Genomic DNA, 23,022 nt, shown 5'->3' with positions numbered 1-23,022 from the left:
TCTGGGACAGAAAATCGATACACACCAGATCGAGTGGCCCACTGCTGGTAAATTTGGTTCAATGGTGCAGCTCGCTGTTTGGGTGCTTTGCGTGCAACACATTTCCTGATGTACTGCTCAATTTCTGTACTCATCCTAGGCCAGCACAATCGGTCTCGTATGAGCTCCACAGTCTTGTCCACCCCCAGGTGACCTGACTAATCATGAAGCGATCTAAGCACCATGTCCTCTTCCACCATGGGAATTTTGTAGTATCCACTATGCAAATCCAAGACTGAGAACCACCTGCTTCCAGACAAACAGTCCAAAGCCTTGTGAATACAGGGTACTGTATATTGGTCAGGAATAGCTCTGCGATTTAGGGTTCGATAGTCCACGCACATGCGCAACCGCTCCGTTTATTTTTGTAGTAAGACAATGGGGGAAGCATAGGGACTCCTTAATTCTTTTATTATCCCTGCTGCCAGAAGTCCTTGAAGGTGGCAGCGTAAGTCATTCAGATCACCTGTGGCTACACGGCGGGACCACACTTGGAAGGGGTCAGCTAGACAGATGTGGTGTTGAACTCCTTTAGCCAAACCCACATCTGTCGAGAAAACATTACCTCTCTCTGCAAGTTTCTGACTAAGCCTCTGTTTCCATTCAGCTGGTATAGGAGAGTCCCCAAAATTAAAAAGAGATGGGTCAAGCTTAGGGGAAGCTTTTGTGTTTGGGCCTGAGCCATCAGTCACTACAGGGAGTGGAGAATTATTAGGCAAGTTGTATTTTTGAGGAATAATTTTATTATTGAACAACAACCATGTTCTCAATGAACCCAAAAAACTCATTAATATCAAAGCTGAATGTTTTTGGAAGTAGTTTTTAGTTTGTTTTTAGTTTTAGCTATTTTAGGGGGATATCTGTGTGTGCAGGTGACTATTACTGTGCATAATTATTAGGCAACTTAACAAAAAACAAATATACCCATTTCAATTATTTATTTTTACCAGTAACACCAATATAACATCTCCACATTCACAAATATACATTTCTGACATTCAAAAACAAAACAAAAACAAATCAGCGACCAATATAGCCACCTTTCTTTGCAAGGACACTCAAAAGCCTGCCATCCATGGATTCTGTCAGTGTTTTGATCTGTTCACCATCAACATTGCGTGCAGCAGCAACCACAGCCTCCCAGACACTGTTCAGAGAGGTGTACTGTTTTCCCTCCTTGTAAATCTCACATTTGATGATGGACCACAGGTTCTCAATGGGGCTCAGATCAGGTGAACAAGGAGGCCATGTCATTAGTTTTTCTTCTTTTATACCCTTTCTTGCAGCCACGCTGTGGAGTACTTGGACGCGTGTGATGGAGCATTGTCCTGCATGAAAATCATGTTTTTCTTGAAGGATGCAGACTTCTTCCTGTACCACTGCTTGAAGAAGGTGTCTTCCAGAAACTGGCAGTAGGACTGAGAGTTGAGCTTGACTCCATCCTCAACCCGAAAAGGCCCCACAAGCTCATCTTTGATGATACCAGCCCAAACCAGTACTCCACCTCCACCTTGCTGGCGTCTGAGTCGGACTGGAGCTCTCTGCCCTTTATCAATCCAGCCACGGGCCCATCCATCTGGCCCATCAAGACTCACTCTCATTTCATCAGTCCATAAAACCTTAGAAAAACCAGTCTTGAGATATTTCTTGGCCCAGTCTTGACGTTTCAGCTTGTGTGTCTTGTTCAGTGGTGGTCGTCTTTCAGCCTTTCTTACCTTGGCCATGTCTCTGAGTATTGCACACCTTGTGCTTTTGGGCACTCCAGTGATGTTGCAGCTCTGAAATATGGCCAAACTGGTGGCAAGTGGCATCTTGGCAGCTGCATGCTTGACTTTTCTCAGTTCATGGGCAGTTATTTTGCGCCTTGGTTTTTCCACACGCTTCTTGCGACCCTGTGGACTATTTTGAATGAAACGCTTGATTGTTCGATGATCACGCTTCAGAAGCTTTGCAATTTTGAGACTGCTGCATCCCTCTGCAAGATATCTCACTATTTTTTGAGCCTGTCAAGTCCTTCTTTTGACCCATTTTGCCAAAGGAAAGGACGTTGCCTAATAATTATGCACACCTGATATTGGGTGTTAATGTCATTAGACCACACCCCTTCTCATTACAGAGATGCACATAACCTAATATGCTTAATTGGTAGTAGGCTTTCGAGCCTATACAGCTTGGAGTAGGACAACATGCATGAAGAGGATGATGTGGACAAAATACTCATTTGTCTAATAATTCTGCACTCCCTGTATATCAGCTACATGCAGGTGTGCAATCACAGTGCCCATGGGAATGGCAGTGTCTTTTAGTGACTGGTTGCTCATGAGCACCAGAAACCTGTCTCTAGCAAGCATCTTGGAGAACAGTACAGTTGGCTGCACTAGCACACTGGGGGGAAGAGCATGTGAAGATGCCCGTTCCGTAATGAGGATGCTGTCTCCAATAGTGTGAATGTCTTTAACTTTACAGATAGAGTACAAGCTATGTACAGGCTTTGAACAGGATATAAATATGAAAAACTATACAGAATATGAAATAAATAACTTTACAGAAATCTGAAATATACAGTTATACAGAAATGGGAACTATGCAAGTTGTAAACAGTTGTAGGATTAAAAATTATCGTATGTACAGAATGATTATTTACACAGAGCTATACAGTAGTGCAGTTAAGATGAATGAGATATATGGATAATTTCTACAGAGGCTATATAAAGTGCTAGTGGTTGTGAGTGGTGGTTCAGTCCATGTTATTATTGTGTGTTTGAGGGTACAGTTGTCCATTGTGTGTGTGTGTAGGTGGTTGTGGGTGTGTGTATGTTCAGTCCATGAGTTTAACGTGGGTCAGATGTCAGGAGGCAGAGTTCAGGAGTCTGACAGCTGTGGGGAAGAAGCTGTTCCGGTACCTGGTGGTCTTAGTCCGGAGGCTCCTGTAGCGCCTCCCAGAGGGCAGGAGGGTGAAGAGTCCATGTGATGGGTGACTGGGGTCTTTGATGATTTTCCCAGCCCTTTTCAGACACCGCTTCCTGTAGATGTCTTTTATGGCAGGAAGTGGTGCTCCGGCGATGCGCTGGGCAGTTTTCACGACCCTCTGCAACGCCTTCCGGTCCGAGGCAGAGCAGTTCCCGTACCAGACTGTTATACAGTTGGTCAGGATGCTCTCGATGGTGCAGCGATAGAAGTTCACCAGGATGTCTGAGGACAGGTGGTTCTTCCTCAGAGTCCTCAAGAAGAAGAGGCGCTGGTGAGCCTTCTTGACCAGCTTGGAGCAGTTGGTCGTCCAGATGAGATCCTCGGAGATGTGGACTCCCAGGAACTTGAAGCTGCTCACACGCTCCACAGCTGTCCCCTTAATGTGGATGGGTGGATGTGGGTCAGCATTCCTCCTGTAGTCCACGATGAGCTCCTTAGTCTTCTCAGTGTTAAGCAGCAGGTTGTTTCTGTCGCACCACTCAGCCAGACGATCCACCTCCTCCCAATCACCGTGGTGTGATCTGCAAACTTAATGATGGTGTTGGAACCATCAGCAGGTCTGCAGTCGTGGGTGAAGAGGGAGTAGAGGAAAGGGCTCATCACACAGCCTTGTGGTACACCGGTGTTCATCGTGATGGTAGATGAGCAGTGGTTATCCAGCCGGACATGTTGGGGGCGGTTGGTCAGAAAGTCCAGTAACCATTTGCAGATGAGGGAACTGATGCCCAGGCCTGTCAGTTTCCTGATGAGTTGTGAGGGGTGGATTGTATTGAATGCTGAACTGAAGTCTATAAACAGCATTCTGGCGTAGGTGTTGTTGTTGTCCAGGTGTGAGAGGACAGAGTGAAGTGCGATGGAGACTGCATCCTCTGTGCTCCTGTTCTGGCGGAGGCAATCGTGCTTTTGTCTCAGCTCCACCGAACCTCTGGAATAGTCTTCCTGTTACTATTCGTGCCTTGGACTCTGTTAAATCTTTCAAAACACAGTTGAAAACATACTTATTTAATTTGGCATTCCCCACTAGCTAGTGCCCTTATTTCATCTGTTTTATTTAAATAGTTTGAACCACTGCAGCAGGAGTGATTATTTAAGTTTTCCCTTTTCTTTGGCTGCGGTTTAAACTTGGCCCCCACCTTATTTGGCTTTTCGGCCCATCCCTCGGGTCATCTTAAGCCCTGTGTGGCACAAACAAAAAGACCTATCCTCCAGTCAGGCCTGTAGAAGTAGAGAGATGGGGAGAGGTAGCGGGACAGTGGGACACCAGAATTCATAGAGTTGTTTTCACCTGGTGGTGTCAGTGCGTGCCAGTCTACTTCCAAGCTCCAGGGTGGTGCTTTGTCCCAGTGTGGTGTGTGATATAGATCTCCATTCTCTTCTCTACACTGTATTCTACAATACACATGTGTGCAGTAAAGGATGAAACATAAATGTGTGATGTCTGTCTCTGTTCTAGAGTGGTTTTCATCCTACATATCTGTGTGTCTGCAAACCAGATTATGTCTGAATCTGCAGAGCTGCTGTGTGGAGTTTCTCAGGGCTCCATGCTGGGACCTATTTTGTTCTTAATTTACATTCTTCCTCTAGGCCAGCTAATACAGCAGTTTCCTGATGTATGTAATCATCTAATGTTTGAACAACAATTATTTACAGCTAAACCTAGACAGATTATTGCAGTGGACAGTGCAAAGTCTGACATTAAACAGCGACTGGGTGCTTTAGGTTTCTCACAGAAGTGTAGCCTCAGAAATGTAGGGATCATTTTTGATTAAGCTTTTTCATTGTAGCAAAACTTAAATCAGACAGTAACAACTGCTTTTTTCATTTGAGGAACATCTCAAAACTTAGATCAGTGGTGTCAACAAGTGAACCTGAGATGATAATCCACGCTTTTGTCTCTACAAGACTCAAATACTGTAATAGTCTGTTAATTTGTCTAAACAAGAAAGGCTTGGCTCATTTCCAGGTTGTTCAAAATTCTGCAGCGAGACTGCTGACTCGCTCAAACAAAGGAGCCCATATAACTCCTGTTGTAAAGTCGCTACACTGGCTACCAATCAGATCTAGGTTCCATTAAAAATTTTTGGCTTTAATCTTTGGAGCACTACATGGACATGAATGCACTTCCTCTATTTCTACGGAGTTTGGACTCTGGAGGCCTTCAAAAAGACATTTTTATTTCAAAAAGCTTTGAATCAGACTGGTGCGTTTATGATGTATTTATGACTGTATTGTGTTTTTGTTACCTCTCATGTGAAGCACTTTGTGACATCTGTCTGTGAAATACGCTATATAAAGAAACTCTTACTATCCTTATGTTACTTCAATTAAAATTATGAGGCAGTTGTTAAATATAAAATAATGGGGCACATGTGTATTAAAGATAAAATATATATATATATCTAACAGCAGCCACGCTGATGTTAATAAAACTACTTTTTAGGACAAGAATAAAAATTAAATCTATAGAAGAGTAAACATCCCAAACATACGACCTTACATAAACTTACATTTCCCCCATGATGTGGCAGCAGGCATGTTTCAACAAGCCGGCTGTATCCCCACGCTACATTAGCTTGTGTAATGAAGACAGTGCTGGTACCGTTTATTACACACACTGGTGAAAGTGTGTCATGGTCTGTAAGTTTAGGTTTAAAAAAATGCAAACAATCTTAAATAACATTATATTAGGTTATTACTAATTTGATTTGATTTGATTTGATTTGATTAGTCCAAAGACATGCAGCTTGTGGGGATAGGTTAATTGGATAATCCAAATTGCCACTAGGTGTGAATGTGAGTGTGAATGGTTGTTTGTCCCTGTGTGTTGGCCCTGCGACAGACTGGCGACCTGTCCAGGGTGTACCCTGCCTCTCGCCCTATGACAGCTGGGATAGGCTCCAGCGCCCCCCGCGACCCTGAAAAGGATAAGCGGAAGCGAATGGATGGATGGACTAATTTGATTAGGATATCATTTAATTTCAGTTAGCGTTAGCTATGTTTTTCATGTTTGCTCGATAACCATACCCAGCACATACCAGTAAAAACATGTTACCTCAGTAAAAGGGTCTGCACACTCTTACGGGGATTTTAGCTTCAGATTTTTATTGACTTTCAAAGTGTAGAACTCCAAACTGCAAGAGCATTTCCAACGCGAGACAAAAAATGACTATTTTGGATGAGGATGTCCTTTCCAGGGGGCGGAGCTTCTAGAGAAAACATGACTGCTTTGTTTCATTTGAACATAATTCAAGGATAGCTGGTAAGAAAAGAGGGAGGAGGAGTGCATCATCACAGAAGAGAGACAGGCGGGTGAGAGAGGTAGACATTTGATGGGGTGGGACGTGAATGGAATGGATTGGCTGGAGAGATGGTGGAGGGGTTAGAGCAGTGGAGTCAAGCTGCTGTCTGGCCTAATGTACTCGCAGTGTGATTGGCTGGGATTGCAGACCTGCACACCTGATACCAGGCTCTGCTCTAATCGTCCTTTTCCTGTAGCTAGGCTCGGACAACGCTCCTTTCTCCTTTTATCTCCCTCAGCTCCTCTCTCTGCAAAGATCAGATTGCTAAAAGAGCGCCGCCCACCACCAGCTCTTCTTGCAGTTCTCTCTCAGTCTCACGCACACACACAAACAGCCTTCTGATTGCCATTCTTTTTGTCTTTTTACCCAGTTTACTGTGTTAATTTGCAAAAATAATGAAGAGCTCTTTTCACTTTAAGTAACAGACTCTCAGTAATTAATATACTCCAGCCCCACTTATCTTTAACCTTTATCACCGACTAAAGTAACTAGTGCTCACAGCATTCAGTCGCTGCAGCTACTCTTCTCACATATCAGGAGAGACTACCTCTCACAAAAAACCTGCTCACACAAATGCAGTTAGGCTTTTGTTACATTGTTGGGAAAGTTTAGCATAGGGATGTGAATTCATACAGAATCTAAATTCTGAACATTGCTGCTGCTTTTGGAAGCATCATTGTCTTGGTTCATACTGTCGTCAAATTCTTGACCCCCAAAAAACACTCCAAAAAAAAAAAAGAACTCGCTGTTTGACTGCACGTTTTTAACCCCTGTCTCTATGTAAACGGGTCGATGAGGTTTGTTGTAAACACTACTTCGAGAAGTCAATAAGACCATAAAAGAACATTTAGAAATTCTGGGAAAATTTGCCAACTCTTAAAAACACACAACTTTTAACTATATTAACATTTATACAGGTCAGTGTAAAAAAATCAACAATAATAAACGTGTGTATTTGCGATCTAAAGAATCGGACTCTATGTATCCTGACACAGTTTTAGAGACAGCGCCAAGTGGCCATTCAAGGAACTGCAGTTTTTGGCACTTTTCAGCCCAGGTATTTGTTGCTTGCTTCTCCCATGATACACAAAGGTTATTTTTAACAGAGCCTCACAGGGGTGCTGATCAAGAAAATGCAAAGATACAATAGGTGTTGGAACAAATAAAAGTTTTTCTTTTTCTGTTGATGAGAGTCTTTGATGTCCCGTCCAATCCCATCCTATCTTGTGTTGTCCTGTGTTCGTCCTGCTTCCTCCTGTGTTAAAGCAGAGGAGACACAGTGAGTTGAAGAGGCCAGGTGTTGCTGTGTGTGCATTCTCAGTGTCACTGTGCACAGTGGCTGGACAAAGGCAGTATTGAGGAGGCAGGCATGGAGCAGGGAGCACAGGATACTCTTACAGACTGGCCAGTGTTTGTGCCAAGTCCTCCCTTCGTACACACAACAGACGCTGTGTTCAGTTTCTCCCCACTCCCAGCTTTGTCCTGTCTGACTCTCTTTCTCTATCTCCCATTCCCTCTACCTCCTCTCCTCCTTTTTTTGTTTAGAACAGGTTGGCTTGCATTGGAGTCGGCATCTAGAGTATAGATGAGAGGCCCTGATACCAGAGGGCCTAAGAACAGACTTGTGCATTTGAGATCATTCTCTGAACTGCCAGAACACAAAGAAAAGAGGTGGTGGTGGAATGAACCTCAAAGAAACCGAGTTATGCTTCAAGCTCAGTCACATAGGCCAACGAAAACTGGCTGAATATACAGAATATTTGGTTTAGGATTAAGTCACGTCGCTGCTGTTGGATTTGAAATGACATCGTGTTACACAGTACTGCAGGTGAAAGTATCGCATTTGTGCTGAAAGCATAGGGGAAGCTACGGACACCTGAATACTTGGTATGTCAACAGAAAGCTAATAATGTTTTAAACAGGACATTTGAACAAAAGCCCTGAAAGCACAAAGAAGCCCTCTGCTGTCATGGTTACAGATTCCTTGGAGACTCTGACAGTTAGCTACGACGCTCCATATTGCTCACATCAGCCATTAATTGCCTCTTTTTTTTTTTTTTTAACTTTTATGATGCTTCTTTTTTCATCACATATAAGACAGCGACCTGTGACAAACTGATATGTTGGTGCTATGGAGAGAGAACCATATTTCTTTCCACATCGAAACACAGTTGACCCACAGTATTCGTGAGGGTTAGGGACCACCATCGCCCACAAATAGCAGCAATCCACAAGTACTTGACAAACCCTCTAAAAATGCTTATTACTGCCTGTGTTAATAGTTTGAACACTAAATATACCCTAAACTACCATCCTAAAAGACTTCAATATCATTTCAGAGTCATCAAATACAAAAATGTATTTCTGAATTTATGAGTCAGGGAAAAGATGAAAATAATTACAGAATATTTTAGATACACTCTATAAAAAAATCTGCAAATAGGCACATTTTCTGCAAATAACTTGGAGTTACATTCCAGAGAAAAATACTGAACCGCCACCGCGTTTAAGCAACTCTTTGGCGACGGTGGAAAGGAAAAACTCCTCCGGCAGAACCAGGCTCAGGGAGGGGCGGGGCCATCTACTGTGATGGTTGGGGTGAGAGGAGAGAGACAGGACAAAGACCCACTGTGGGAGAGAGCTGGACCTAGTACCCGTACTATGCCCTGAAGTATCAGCATTATTGTGATATGTGAGACTTGGCTTTGAAGGGCGTGAAGACTGAGTGAAGCGCCACAGAAGAAAACCAAATCTCAACATTTCAAAGAAATTACAGCCTCGGGCATTAACAGTGAATGTTTTCACTTAGCAGTATTTTACTTTACCTGAGAACCCAAACCACTTCATACAACATTCCACCTTCACCCATTTTTTGCTGTAAACCATATGTACTGCATTGTAGAGCAACTTGGTGTTAGTGTCTTAGCTTGCCGACTGGAGAAGCCAGGGATTAAAACAACAACTTTCCAATTAGTAGATGGCCTGCTCCATCCATGATTCATTTTAAAGGGAAACCTCTGAAATTTCTCCTACCAATAACACCAAAAGAGGCGGTTGCCCTGGGGCAGACCATTAACAGGTTTGGCCCATGATGTGAATGACCGCTTAGTATTTGCCACTATGGATGGTTGGATGATAGCCAGCTAGCTTTAGCAGTGCAATCAACACTGATTATGCATCCTTCTTCTACTGACTGAAAACTGGATTTACTTCACTTTGTGTATCTGTGATTGTTTTACAAAATGTCTTTTTCTTCATACTATGTGATGTTGATTCAGATGTGCCTTATTTCCACTTCATCATAACCCAATGTCATCTGCTATGACCATTAAACTGCACAACACATTTACAGTGGTACAGCATGAAGATTTTAAGAGAACGTAGCTTATTGTTGGGTTTTTTTTTTCCATCTACTTTTGAGGTATTCTGATCCATCGAATGGTGCCAGAGTGAGAGGGATGATGTCATAGACCATTTACTGTAAGTATCACCCACAGAGAGTCAAACTTACGGTGGTTTTCCTGTTTGCTGTGTCTCTTTCCGCTCACCCCAAAAAGTCACAGTACATGGCAGTCCCTCGCAGGCCTGGTTCTGAGAGCTCTTCCTATTAAAAGCGAGTTCTTAGTCCTCACAATCACTGAGTGCTCACTCATAGGGGATTGTTCGATTGTTGGGGGTTCTCGTCATAACATTTTAGGGTCTTACCTGAATATAAACCTGTTTCTGATGAGTGTTACTGTGAATTGGCAGTACAAACATTAAACTGAATTGAAAAACCACATTTATTCACTGCCAGTTTCCGCTCTGCTTTGTCACCTGCCACTCAAAGAAATCAGGTTCAAATGATGGCATTTGAGCATGGCGCATTACAGAGCATACACCTGCCCTGATGTACTGCACGTCTACAAAGAGGGTGGTAGTTTCTTCCTCTTTCTTTCTCACAGGAGGTGCAGTCTTGCTTTTGGATGAAAACAGCGAAAGATGACACTGATGTGATAATGAGATCCTCACCCTGTAACTCCTGAAGAAGAAAAAAAGTACCGGCCTTTACAAACTGCTGTGTCATCAGATATCACACAGCAATGCACACTATCTGCTGACCCTATATCTGTAAGCAAAACCATTAATTAGCCTGCAAGTTTGCCTGTAACACCTGTAAGTCTCACACACTGAACCCCTAACCCCATCTGCTGTTTCACCCACTTAGATTTTTTTTTCACCCCTCAGCCATTAAAGGCTGATAGGATACGATCTGAACCCCGCTCAGCAGGCTGGCTTTTGGGTTCAAGCATCAGTATAGCAACAGTGTGTGATCCTGAAAGTTCATTTTTAACCTGTATTAAGACACAAAATGTGTTTTTAGAATTTACTTACCCTGATATGTTACAACATATAATTGTGGCACATTCTTCTGCCTTTTAACCCTCTGTATTTGATTTCAGTTGGTTTAGCAGCATGAATCCACAGTTGAGGTAATTTCTGCCTTAGATGTGTAAGTCTGCATTGACAGTCTTAACTCATGAAATAACTGGTGCACAACACCACAAACAGCAAAAACAAGACTGAGCATGGTTCTTGCCACTGTTCGATTTGGATTTGTAACTCTCATAGTTAATGATGATCCAGTCAGTTTGACGTGGAAGTTTATGTTTCATTCTGCAGAATTCTGAAGTGTAATTGTACGTCTGATAAATGGACCGTCAGCACATCTTAGAACCAGATGCATAGAGACTCTTGTACACGACGAAGAAACTCCAGTACTCTGAAACTACAAGTGTGGAAGTACTTTAAAAATCATATCTTTACATTGTATAACATTATAAATGGGTGAAATAGGTGGGGAAATGCAGGCTCACAGGCATTTCATGACACCAGCTAGCATTACCAAAGAAGACAGGACCCCTACTGAGCTGGGGGAGAACTGTCTGACTCAAGTTCTGTCTCTGTCTCTCTTCCACAGCATGTCTCTATCCTGTCTTCCTTCTCTCAACCCAACCGGTCGCAGCAGATGGCCCCGCCCCTCCCTGAGCCTGGTTCGGGGGGTTTCTTCCTGTTAAAAGGGAGTTTTTCCTTCCCACTGTCGCCAAAGTGCTTGTTCATAGGGGGTCATATGATTGTTGGGTTTTCTCTGTTGTATTATTGTAGGGTCGACCTTACAATATAAAGCACCTTGAAGTGACAGTTGTTGTCATTTGACGCTCGACATGAAACTGACGAGAATGTCGGGCAGCATGACCTCTGATGGGCCGGGTGGCGGTGGAAGGATGGGAAGGAAAGTTAGACAAATGCATGAACTTTACATGAGGAAATTGTCAAGAGGATAAGTTGGGGGAAAATTCACTTCTGAAACTATTATAATATGAAGCTCAGGTGCCTGTTTAAATCATGGTGTCCATTTGCCATATGTCTGAACTGCAGCTGACCTGTTTCAAACCCAACCTGAGACCACCTAAAGTTCAGTTTGTTGGATTCTCTTTTATAGAGTTCTAATACTACCATTAATGTTTCTGATTTGTTAAATAAATGAAAAACATATATGTGAAAATCAGAAACAGTTGAAAAAATAAACTCAATAATTCATCTGACAATTGCAAACACATCCAATAGTTAAGACTAGTATTCCCTTAGATTCAACTTTGCTTGTGAGTAATGGCTCAAAGGAAAATGATGCCGTAGAAAAAAGTAAAAGGTAATGACAGTGGTGATTAGCTTTTAGTGCTCTCTAAAATTTGCAACCATTAATATACTTGAATCCTTAAATACAGTGAAACAATGCAGTGCAGATCTCTGCTCACACAGCTGCAAATCAGAACACAGTCACCCTGCAAAGCTGCACGAAGTGATAAAATCCAAATCCATCTGTAAAGCTTCTACGGCAGAAACATGCACAGGTTGGCAGAGTGTCAGGACATCCTGGGTGGCACCTTCTAGTGGGAAGTGGATCAACTGAAGGACGCGTGTATGGTATTGCGAGTCTGTCTTTTGTCCTTTGTGGGGATTCCATTTACATTCATGTGGCTTCTTTATACTTTGTACAAAGGAACATAGCCATTGCTGTCCTATATAAATGTACACACACCCACAAATACACAACATACATAGCCAAGAGAGTGTGTGTTACAGTAACTGTAGATTGGATGGTTCCGCGTTGCATGAATAGATGTTGCTTGCAGCAAATATTGGAGACAATATAACAGAGTTTGGCAGAAGAAAGCCGGATTTAGGAGGAAGTGAGTGAGGCAAGACAGACAGTGTGTGCGTGTGTGTGCGTGTGCGTGTGTGTGTGTGTGTGTGTGTGTGGATACAATGTCTATGCGCTGCAGCATAATGCATATGCTCATCTACATATCTGACTGTGGTCCATGCACGTGTTCTCGGCGTGCAAGGTTGTGTCAGTGTGTGTGTGTGTCTAAGATAATTAACCGTTCACAGAAGCGTGTCATTCCCCTATTGTGTATCAGAGCAGACTGCAGGGGTCCTGAGGAGGAGCGGAAATGCTGATTTAGTCTCACATTAATCCACGGTCTCCATTTTTCCCTTGTTGTTCCATGTGATTAGACCAGCAGCCTCCTCGGATGTTACGTGGCTTCATTTAGTTACCTTTCAAATGTTCCCATCCTACCTTGCTGACACACACGTATGTCACACATCAGCCATATCTTGCATCAATTCCCCATCAGCTCCACCACCAGCAGACCACTGGCTAACGATGCAAGGTGGCCGTTTCCTGAGGAATTCTTAGGGTGGGTTTTTTTCTTGTAGATATTCCACGCTGCTTTGCACCCTCAGATTTCACGCTGCAACATTAACACGAGCTGACACACTGGATTAAAGGCAGACAGCTGGAATGCCTGGGCTCTTTGTGGAGTGTGGACCTCAGCCAAGAGCCCTCGCTCTGAGGCTAAGAGGGACCTGGGAAAGAGAGCATTCCTTGGAAATCAACACAAAACTGGCCAAACAGTGGAATGTACCTGACTGAGTAAATCCTTTACTGACCCAGCCTGTACTGGCCTGTGTTACTCAAGCTTGATCAGGTGTATCTGAAAGATGCCTCTGAGTTATGACAGAGTGTAATAAGAAAGAGGTGTTCAAATAGCTTAATAGTGTTTTTATTGTAAAACCAAGGTTTTTATTAGAGATGTTATATTAAACAGGATTACAATTTAAGCAAAAAAACAAAACAAAAAACTGTTAAAAACAGCAATGAAAATACACTGACTGAACACTTTCAGCATAGTGTGTATCAGCACAGATGAATGGGACTCAGCATATACCTGTTGCTCAGAGCTATTATATCCATATCACAGCTCATTTCTGTATGAATCCACTACAGAACAGAAAGGATGCAGGTTGGACTACACGCTGACAGACACGGACACGTGCTTGGTTATGTTGAATTGTATTCAGAGTGTATATATTAAATTCACACTCGTGTGGCTTTCTTGTGAGATTCTGGAGCACAGCTCTTGGTGCTCCAGAACAGCCATCAGTCTTCAGAGAGCTCACATGTAGAACAGCCTCTGTCCTCACATCATACTACTCGAGCTCAGCCTTTGATACGGCCTGCAAATGAGATTCACCCAAATGGGTGTTTAAAGTGAGAACTAAGAAAGAGAGTGGGAGAGCAACACCGGCTTGTTGAGGGTCTCCATAGTAACAGAACAGTCTAGTCACACCTCATTACGGCGAGCCGAGTATTTGTATTGGCCAGTTCCGGAATGTATTCTCCCCATGCTAATAACCTTCAGATGCCATCGGCTCATTGCACTCAGCAATGTCACCCAACTCAGCCACACACACGCACACACACACACGGACACACACGCACACACACATACACACACACACGCACACACACACACACATGCATAGAAGGAAAAACTGGCGGTTTTATGGCTTCAAATATTTCCCTTGAGATCTGTCTGAATAGATAACATAATCATTCCTAAAGTACTGCTGGCTAGCACAACTGGCAATATTCATTCCACTAAGCTCTCCACTGGTTCATCTGTGTGTGTGTGTGTGTGTGTGTGTGTGTGTGTGTGTGTGTGTGTGTGTGTGTGTGTGTGTGTGTGTGTGTGTGTGCGTGTGTGTCGTGTGTGTGTGTCCATTTGCCCTCATGCATCCTGTATGCCGTGTGCTGTCTATCAGATTTCATACAATAAGAATAAAAGTGCATTTATCTTCATCCAGCAGGTCAGAGAGTATGTTCATTGTAAAAACAGTATGTATATTTAACGAGGGTCATTCCTGTTCATTAGCATTCCATAAAGACTAAATAAAATGTAATATGAGGCATTTTGAGTGACAGCATGATACAAGTTTGATTTTAAATATAAACACAGTGATTGTGTTTATTCATACAGTTTTATTAGTTTTATTATTAATATCAAAATATGTTAATTTAAAACCTTGGAAAAACCTTGGAAAAAAACACAATTTAAGGAAAAGTAGGATGTGTGGCTGAAAGCTCGAGAAGAAAGGATATTTATTTAAAAGTTTTGTCAGCATCAACATTGAACTGAAATGTGATAAAGAGTTAAAGACTTTCAAAGACTGGTGTTAAAGGGACAGTAAACAAGACTAAATTGTCATCCCCCTACAGCAGTCACTACAGTGTTAATAAGGGCAAGAATAAAACTGGATTTTCTGTTTAGTGGAAAGAGGGAATCTCAAAAATCTGACATAGCAAATAACTTTCATCAGTTTGTCAAATGTTTTGTTTTACTTTTGTGATTTGCAAGGGTGAGCTGAACTACAGGCCAGAAATGTGACCCCACCCTGAGCCACTCTGTCTGTGCAATCCACCACACTACTATTATCTTGTTAACCCTATGCAGTATTTAGGGTTGCCCAAATTTGCTGCAGTGAGAGTCCTGACAGGGACTAGAGAGAGCATATTTCTGCCATATTGGCTTTGCTTCAATGGCTCCCTGTTAAATCCAAAATTGAATTTAAAATCCTTCTGTTTACGTATAAGATCCAAATAATCAGGCCACATCTTACCTTAAATACCTCAGAGCACCCTCTCACCCCAGCAGAGCACTTCCCTCTCAGACTGCGGGCTTACTTTGGCCAGACATTTGAAACACCCGGGGCTTAGCCCCAAAGGGTAGTATGCATGTGGGATTTTTTTTTTTTTTTTTGGGGGGGGGGGGGGGGGGGGGGGGTTAGAAATGACTGAAAGATTAATAGGCTCTGTTTTGAGTTTTGTTCAAAAAAGAATGACTTCATATAGGGAAAAATATTTGACATTTTACAGAGCCACCATAGAGAGCATCCTAACGTACAGCATAACAACATGGTATGCAGGGTGCTCAGCTGCGGACAGGAATGTACTGCAGAGGGTCATCAACACAGCCCAGAAGATCACTGGCTGCTCTCTGCCCAGCCTGGAGGTCACTGCAAACTCTCGGTACCTCAGCAGAGCTGGCAATATCATCAAGGACCACTCTCACCCCAGCAACCAACTGTTTGAACTATTACCGTCAGGCCGACGGTACAGGTCACATAAAACCAGGACAAACAGATTCAGGGATAGCTTCTTTCCCAGAGCTACCACCGTAGTAAATAAGCACAAAACAATTGAACCTATTCCATACCGTCACTGTCATTATATTATGCTGCTATTCATACTGTCATTATATTAATGCTGCTATCCTGTATATATTGTACATACTATTGTTTGAGTACTTACGATTGTTTTATTGTACTTTTTATATTTTACATTTATATTTATTATTGAAACTTGCACCAAGGGAGTGGCACTCCAATTTCGTTGTACTCTGTACAATGACAACAAAGGCTATTCTATTCTATTCTATTCTATTCTATTCTATTCTATTCTATTCTAATATATCACATGTGCAGGACACCTTAAACTAGTTTTTTAATTATGCAGCAAGAAAGAACAAAGTCAGGCTGCATCAAGACACGAGGACTAAACCCCAATTCAACCAGACCCAGAACTGATCCAGAATTAAAACAGGACTGCAACAGTTCAAAATCAGGACTACTGAGGACTTAACCAAGACAGAACCAGAATCAGAACTAGATGATAGCAGCACTAAAAATCATCATAGACCTGCACTACACTTATTTTTTAATTCTACCAAAGTCCAATATTTAGATTGAGAAAAGTTTATATAATTATTTAGTCTTGTTGTGCAAACAAGCTGCATAACTTAATAAATGTAGAATTTGAAAAATAGTAAACCTAAAAGGAAACACTGGGTACGAGATACATGAGGACCTATGATACGGTGATACTTTTGGTAAACGACCATTTGACTAACACGTGTGTCTCACCTGCTCTTGTTCATCTCTGTTCTGTCCTCATTCTCCATCTCCATCTCAATCTCTGCTCCTCTCTCCCTCTTTGTGCTGACAATCATCAAATATACAGTTGAAACCAGATATTTACAAACTCTTCAGATCAAAACACAAACACTTTTTTAATTGTAACATCAAATCAGACTAAATGTTAATTTTTTTTAGATTGATAAATATATTATTTATCAATAACATATTTGTTAACTTTAAGAGTAAAGAGAGAAACTATCTGTATTTCTTAATTGTAAATGGCACCAAATTGTATTCAAACTTGAGCCACACTTATGGAGCTCCACAGTTCTGTTCCTGGTGTTTTGGTTGACATCTCTTGATGTTCCCGTGTCACAGAAACAGCCTCTGTGTTTTGCCTTATATGCATCCACAGCTGTGCCACCAGTTTACTCACATGGACTCTACTAACCAATCAGAAGCTTCTTCAGCTCAGAATGGAATCGTCTGCAGTTTCTTATTAATTAACAATAAACTTAGTGTACATGTACTCCTAAATTTGATCAAAGTGATAAAAATAGAAGCTCTGTCTCTCTTTATTCTGACATTTAACTAATTCAAAAGATATTTCAATATTTATTTATCCAAAACAAAACAAGTTTACTCTAAATTGATGTTGTACAGTAAAACAATGTTCTTGTGTTTTCCATAAAGTGTAAATATCTGGTTTAAACTGTGAATATCCTGCTGTGTATTGAAGTTCCTCTTGTTTTGCATAGAAATATACTGAACAACATACAAAGCATAATATATAAAATACTACCAGAGTTTTTTCTTTGAAAGAAGCCCCTTATGTCCATTCTTGTATATCAGTGCGTTACTGAAACTGATTTATTTAGTCGTGGAGGGTAACAACTGAAAATATGAAATAAACACATGTAAGCTAAGACTCTCTAAAAAAAAATAGCATTTGTTCGGCTTTTCATTTCGCCATTTGTGGATTCACTCGAAGAGCAAGTAACGTAACATGGGTCAAGTGATCACTTTGATATCTTTCATGATTCACCGTCATTTACATTATTTGTACAGTACAAATGATTTGCTTTGGTACCTGGTCAAACTTAAGCTCTCCTTAGTATGGCTGGCTCCGTTTCTCCAACAGCGCACTCACAGGCAGCAGCTGCCCCGCCCCCTCGCTCAGTTGCTTAGTGCCTGAGCTCGGATCATACCAATATCAGGGGGGATTCACGCACAGTCGTAAATTCCCACAGTGTGCACTATGTGCTTCGAATATTGTGTGTACTTTTTGTTTTATACAGTTGTCAGTCAGGCATCTAACTATGAAAAAATTACACTCCAAAAGACCCCGGGCTTCTGACAAAACAACCCGGGCTTAAGCCCAGTAAGCCACCCCCACGCTCCGCCCCTGCTTTGGTTCCTAGGGTTTTAAAAGCTTTCATGCCCCTCTTCCATGGAACCACTCTCTTTAGGAGAAAGAAAGCTGCAGCAGGTCTAGACTGCACTGATTGCTTCTTCTTTACTTACCTTTCTCACTCACTATGTGTTAATAGACCTCCATCCATCCATCCATCCATCCATCTTCATCCGCTTTATCCGGGGCCGGGTCGCGGGGCCAGCAGCCTAAGCAAAGAGGCCCAGACCTCCCTCTCCCCAGCCACCTCCTCCAGCTTATCCGGGGGAATACCAAGGCGTTCCCAGGCCAGCCGAGAGATATAATCTCTCCAGCGTGTCCTGGGTCTGCCCCGGGGCCTCCTCCCGGTGGGACATGCCTGGAACACCTCACCCAGGAGGCGCCCAGGGGGCATCCTTGTCAGATGCCCGAACCACCTCAGCTGGCTCCTTTCGATGTGGAGCAGCAGCTGTAGGGATGGGTATCGTTTAGGTTTTATCTGATACCGGTGCCAAATCGGTACTTTTGAAACGGTGCCGGTGCTCAAACGGTGCTCAAACCGGTGCTTAAAGAATGGAGAACACAAAATTGGTCCAAAAACCTCTCATATTCAGCTGGTTTTTTTGTAAAAAGATAACAATGTTAGCCTTTTCTGCAGCTATGGGGCATATATGGTATCACTCTTGGCTGGAAGCAGTGCTTAAACAATGGAAAAAACACAAACTTTGTCCAAAAACCTCTCATGTTTAGCTGTTTCCCTCTTTTTCTTTGGTCATTTTAGCCTTTTTGGCCAGGGTGAAGGGAGTATCTGCCATCAAACAAGAAGACAGCTGCATGTAGCTATGATGATGTTTGCTAGTTCACCTTACATGCATTAATGTAATAACGTGGTTAGCCTACTCAATGTAAATTACACTCGAACAACATCAAGCTACTCACGCAGAGAAGAACGGCTGCTGCTGCCATCAAATACGGCGCATTTCTCTGCTCTTAAAAAAAACGCTATGCGTCGCCAGGTGTTTCATCGGATTCGAGGTGTTACTTCCTTTGACAGTATCACAGTATCAGCTTAAAGCACTTGTTGCAGGCTGCTGAGTTTGCATCTTTTGCTGTGAAGTACAGCCAGACTTTTGACCGCTTCGCCTTGGGCATTTTTAATCTGTAGCTCTGCATAAAAGAACGTACGTACCTGGCCCCGCCTACTATCCTCGGAAACGTAAAATGATTGGCTAGAAGTGTATCACAGCTCAGGAAAAAAAAGCACCGAAATAAAGCACCGAAATGTGCGCTGCTTTTCGGTCTGGTTACTACTGTTTATGTCAGAACCGGTGCCATCATGGCACCGGACACCGGTACCCATCCCTAAGCAGCTGCTCTACTCTGAGCCCCTCCCGGATGGCTGAACTTCTCACCCTATCTCTAAGGGAGAGGCCAGCCACCCTTCGGAGGAAGCTCATTTCTGCCGCTTGTATCCGCGATCTCGTTCTTTCAGTCACTACCCACAGCTCGTGGCCATAGGTGAGGGTAGGGACGTAGATCGACCGGTAAATTGAGAGCTTTGCTTTTACACTCAGCTCCCTCTTCACCACGACGGACCGGTGCAGCGTCCGCATTACTGCAGCTGGAGCCCCAATCCGTCTGTCGATCTCCGGCTCCCTTCTCCCATCACTCGCGAACAAGACCCCAAGATACTTGAACTCCTCCACTTGGGGCAGGAACTCATCCCTCTCTTAACAGACCTCTCTGCATTTATTCATTACTTGTTATTAATCTCTGTCTCTCTTCCACAGCATGTCTGTATCCTGTCTTCTTTCTCTCGCCCCAACTGGTCGCAGCAGATGGCCCCGCCCCTCCCTGAGCCTGGTTCTGCTGGAGGTTTCTTCCTGTTAAAAGTGAGTTTTTCCTTCCCACTGTCGCCAAAGTGCCTGCACATAGGGGGTAATTGATTGTTGGGTTTTCTCTTTATTATTATAAGGTATATTATACCTTACAGTGTAAACCACCTTGCGGTGTGACCTGGTGTTATATAAACAAAACTGAATAAAGTTGAAAATAGAAAAAAAAGTAGTTTTCAATGTGTGCTAAGGTTGTGTGCACCTGAGAAAAACAAAACCAAAAAAACAAGACAACAAAAGTCACCTTTTCCCCCCATTACCACTGGGACCACTGTTACCTTCACCCTCCACATCTTCTCGAGCTCTTCTCTGAGCCCTTGGTTCTTCTCCAGCTTTTCGTGTTCCTTCTTCCTGATGTTGCCTTTCGTTATCGCTACATCTATCACTGCAGGCGTCTTCCTCTGATGTTGATGACTATGTTATCTATTCAGTCATCTATTCTGATGAAGGTCCAAAACCCATTTATAGTGCTTTCTTAAGCAGTCACACTGCATCGGGCATGCGGACTGGACTGAATTACCATATATACATATATTGAGGTCACACATATGAAGTGAATTGAACTGAATTATGATCCATAATCGGATCAATTTAAAACAATATATACAAATATTAACCAAGCCTATCTAAGATATGAGTAGGAGAGATAACTGAAGTCAGTTACCCAACATCTAGACTGTCAGCAAAACGAACCAGTCACTCAGTGTTCCAACATTTAGAAGAGGCAACTGCTATCACAACTGGAGATCAGGAAACTTGGACCCTCCATGGCTGATTACCAAGACTACATGACGTACCCTCTGAAGGTCTACTACAAGACATGAATGCAGCATTATGGACAATCCCTACAGCACCCATCACCGAAACCAAGCAGCTGATCTACACCATGGCAGCAGTGACCACAGAGATGGTAGGCTATAACCACAAGGAGTAGTAGGAGACTAGAGGCCAAGATTAAGGCAGCACAGTAGTAGTTAGCCAACTATAAGGTATGATGAAGAAAGGGATACCTGAGAAGTACAGCAAGCTATCCATACCTGAGGTCTCGGAAACTGCAAAGCATGTATACAGCACTGGTTTAAAGTAAATTGTAATTTTGATGATTATTGACCTGAGATGACTTTAACATTATTTTTCAGTGCTACTTTGCTCCATATATTTTTATAAGGTTAAGTGAGCAGGAAGAGGACTGTTCCTGAGAAAGTGATTCTGTGTGCAGTGAAGCTTAACCCAATGCTCCTCTGGGACTTCACAGGGATTTAGTTTTCCCTGGCAACTCTGAAGTCCAGCCCTGACACACTAGTCTGCACCGTGTAAGGCTGCTTCACTCAGGAAAATACTGTGAGCCTTCATGCAAAAGTAGATAGTGGCAGCTCAGCTCAACATGGCAGCTGAGGCAAGAGGGTGGAGGCGTACAGGGGGAGAGATGGGCTGAGAGGTGAGGAGGTGGGAGAAAATAAAAGAGTAAAGAGTGGGAAGAGGGCAGCAGAGAGTGAAATAGAAAAAACGAGATGTGAAACAAGAAGGAAGCGTATGTATGACAAGAATGAACAAAGGGTTGTTTTGTCTGGACTTATTAAGGTTCCAAAGTGAGGAGAACCACAGTTGGTGGGAGGGCAGAGGGAGCAGACAGTATTAGTGAGCATCTGGACGAGACAATAATACAAAATAACAATGTTTAATTTAATATTATTATTAAATTTCACTGAGTTGTACGATTGATTAAAATACGCTCACTGATTGGATACAGCGTCAAGTAAAAGCATGCCCCCTTCTTGAGTCCTTAGTTGTTGTTTTTTTGCATATTTGGCTATCTGAAATCTTTCAGATCATCAAGTTAATTTTAATATTAGACATTTTAATACTAGAGAGAGATAACCAGAGTACATACAAAACGCCTGATTGCAGTTCTTGCTGTCAAGAATGAGTAACCAGTTATTGGATTTAAGGGTAAAATTTCATTTTAACAAATGTGCAGAAAAGCTAAAAAGTTTCTTTTGCATATTTGCAAAAGAAACTGTAAAATATGTAAAATAGGAAAGGGGAAAATATTTTTTAATATATGTTTTATTTATGTATAATATATTAAGCTGCATTAGCTACTATCAAAGAGCAGTGAAATGAGTATAATTAAAAACATGAAGCTGTTATGTGTTTGTACTGTGTCAAAGGATGACTTAGGCAGCCTGTTCTGTACCTGATCAGAGCTGATTTTAATCATTTTCAATGCGCAAAAGAAAACTTTGTATGATTTTTTTTCTTTGAAATGAGGCTTCAGCATAAACTGACTGAGATCACTATCAGTCAGCATATATCAGAATATGTCTGTGGAAAATGCACTTTGCACCAGGCTGTGAACATGTTCATGACTGAATAAAGGCATTTGATTGGCTCACTAATGGAGCTCGCCTCAAGCGGTCATTAGAGGAACTGCAGTGCTGCACTGACTTTATTTTCAGGATGTTTTCACTTGTGTGTTGATTTTATTCCTTTTAATTTGGATAAATGATTGACACAGTCTGAATTAAATGAAATATCAAAAACATTATTTTATAGATGTCAAAAAGTTTGTTTCATATTGGTTTGATTATCAATCTAAAGAATTCAGAAAAAATAGTAAAAGTTTTTTGACCATTTTCATATTTTATGTATTTCTGAAAAAATATGACCTGTGTCATTATAAAGTTGACAAAAAAGTAACGGATAACGACAACCCAGTTTATAAAAAACAAAACAAAATGGAAAACATTTGATTTATTTAGTCATTTATTGTGAGAGACAGAATGTGAAAAATAAATCCATGAATCCACATGGTAGGATTTGTAAAGAATTTATTTGTAAATCAGGGTGGAAAATAAGTATTTGGTCAATAACAAAAATACAACTCAATACTTTGTAACATAACCTTTGTTGGCAATAACAGAGGTCAAACGTTTACTATAGGTCTTTACCAGGTTTGCACACACAGTAGCTGGTATTTTGGCCCATTCCTCCATGCAGATCTTCTCGAGAGCAGTGATGTTTTGGGGCTGTCGCCGAGCAACACGGACTTTCAACTCCCGCCACAGATTTTCTATGGGGTTGAGGTCTGGAGACTGGCTAGGCCACTCCAGGACTTTCAAATGCT

Source organism: Rhamphochromis sp. 'chilingali', assembly GCF_963969265.1.
Source record: "Rhamphochromis sp. 'chilingali' genome assembly, chromosome: 8".
NCBI classification, from domain to species: domain Eukaryota; kingdom Metazoa; phylum Chordata; class Actinopteri; order Cichliformes; family Cichlidae; genus Rhamphochromis; species Rhamphochromis sp. 'chilingali'.
The sequence above is the reverse complement of the archived record's forward strand: the minus strand, read 5'-3'. Positions refer to the sequence as shown.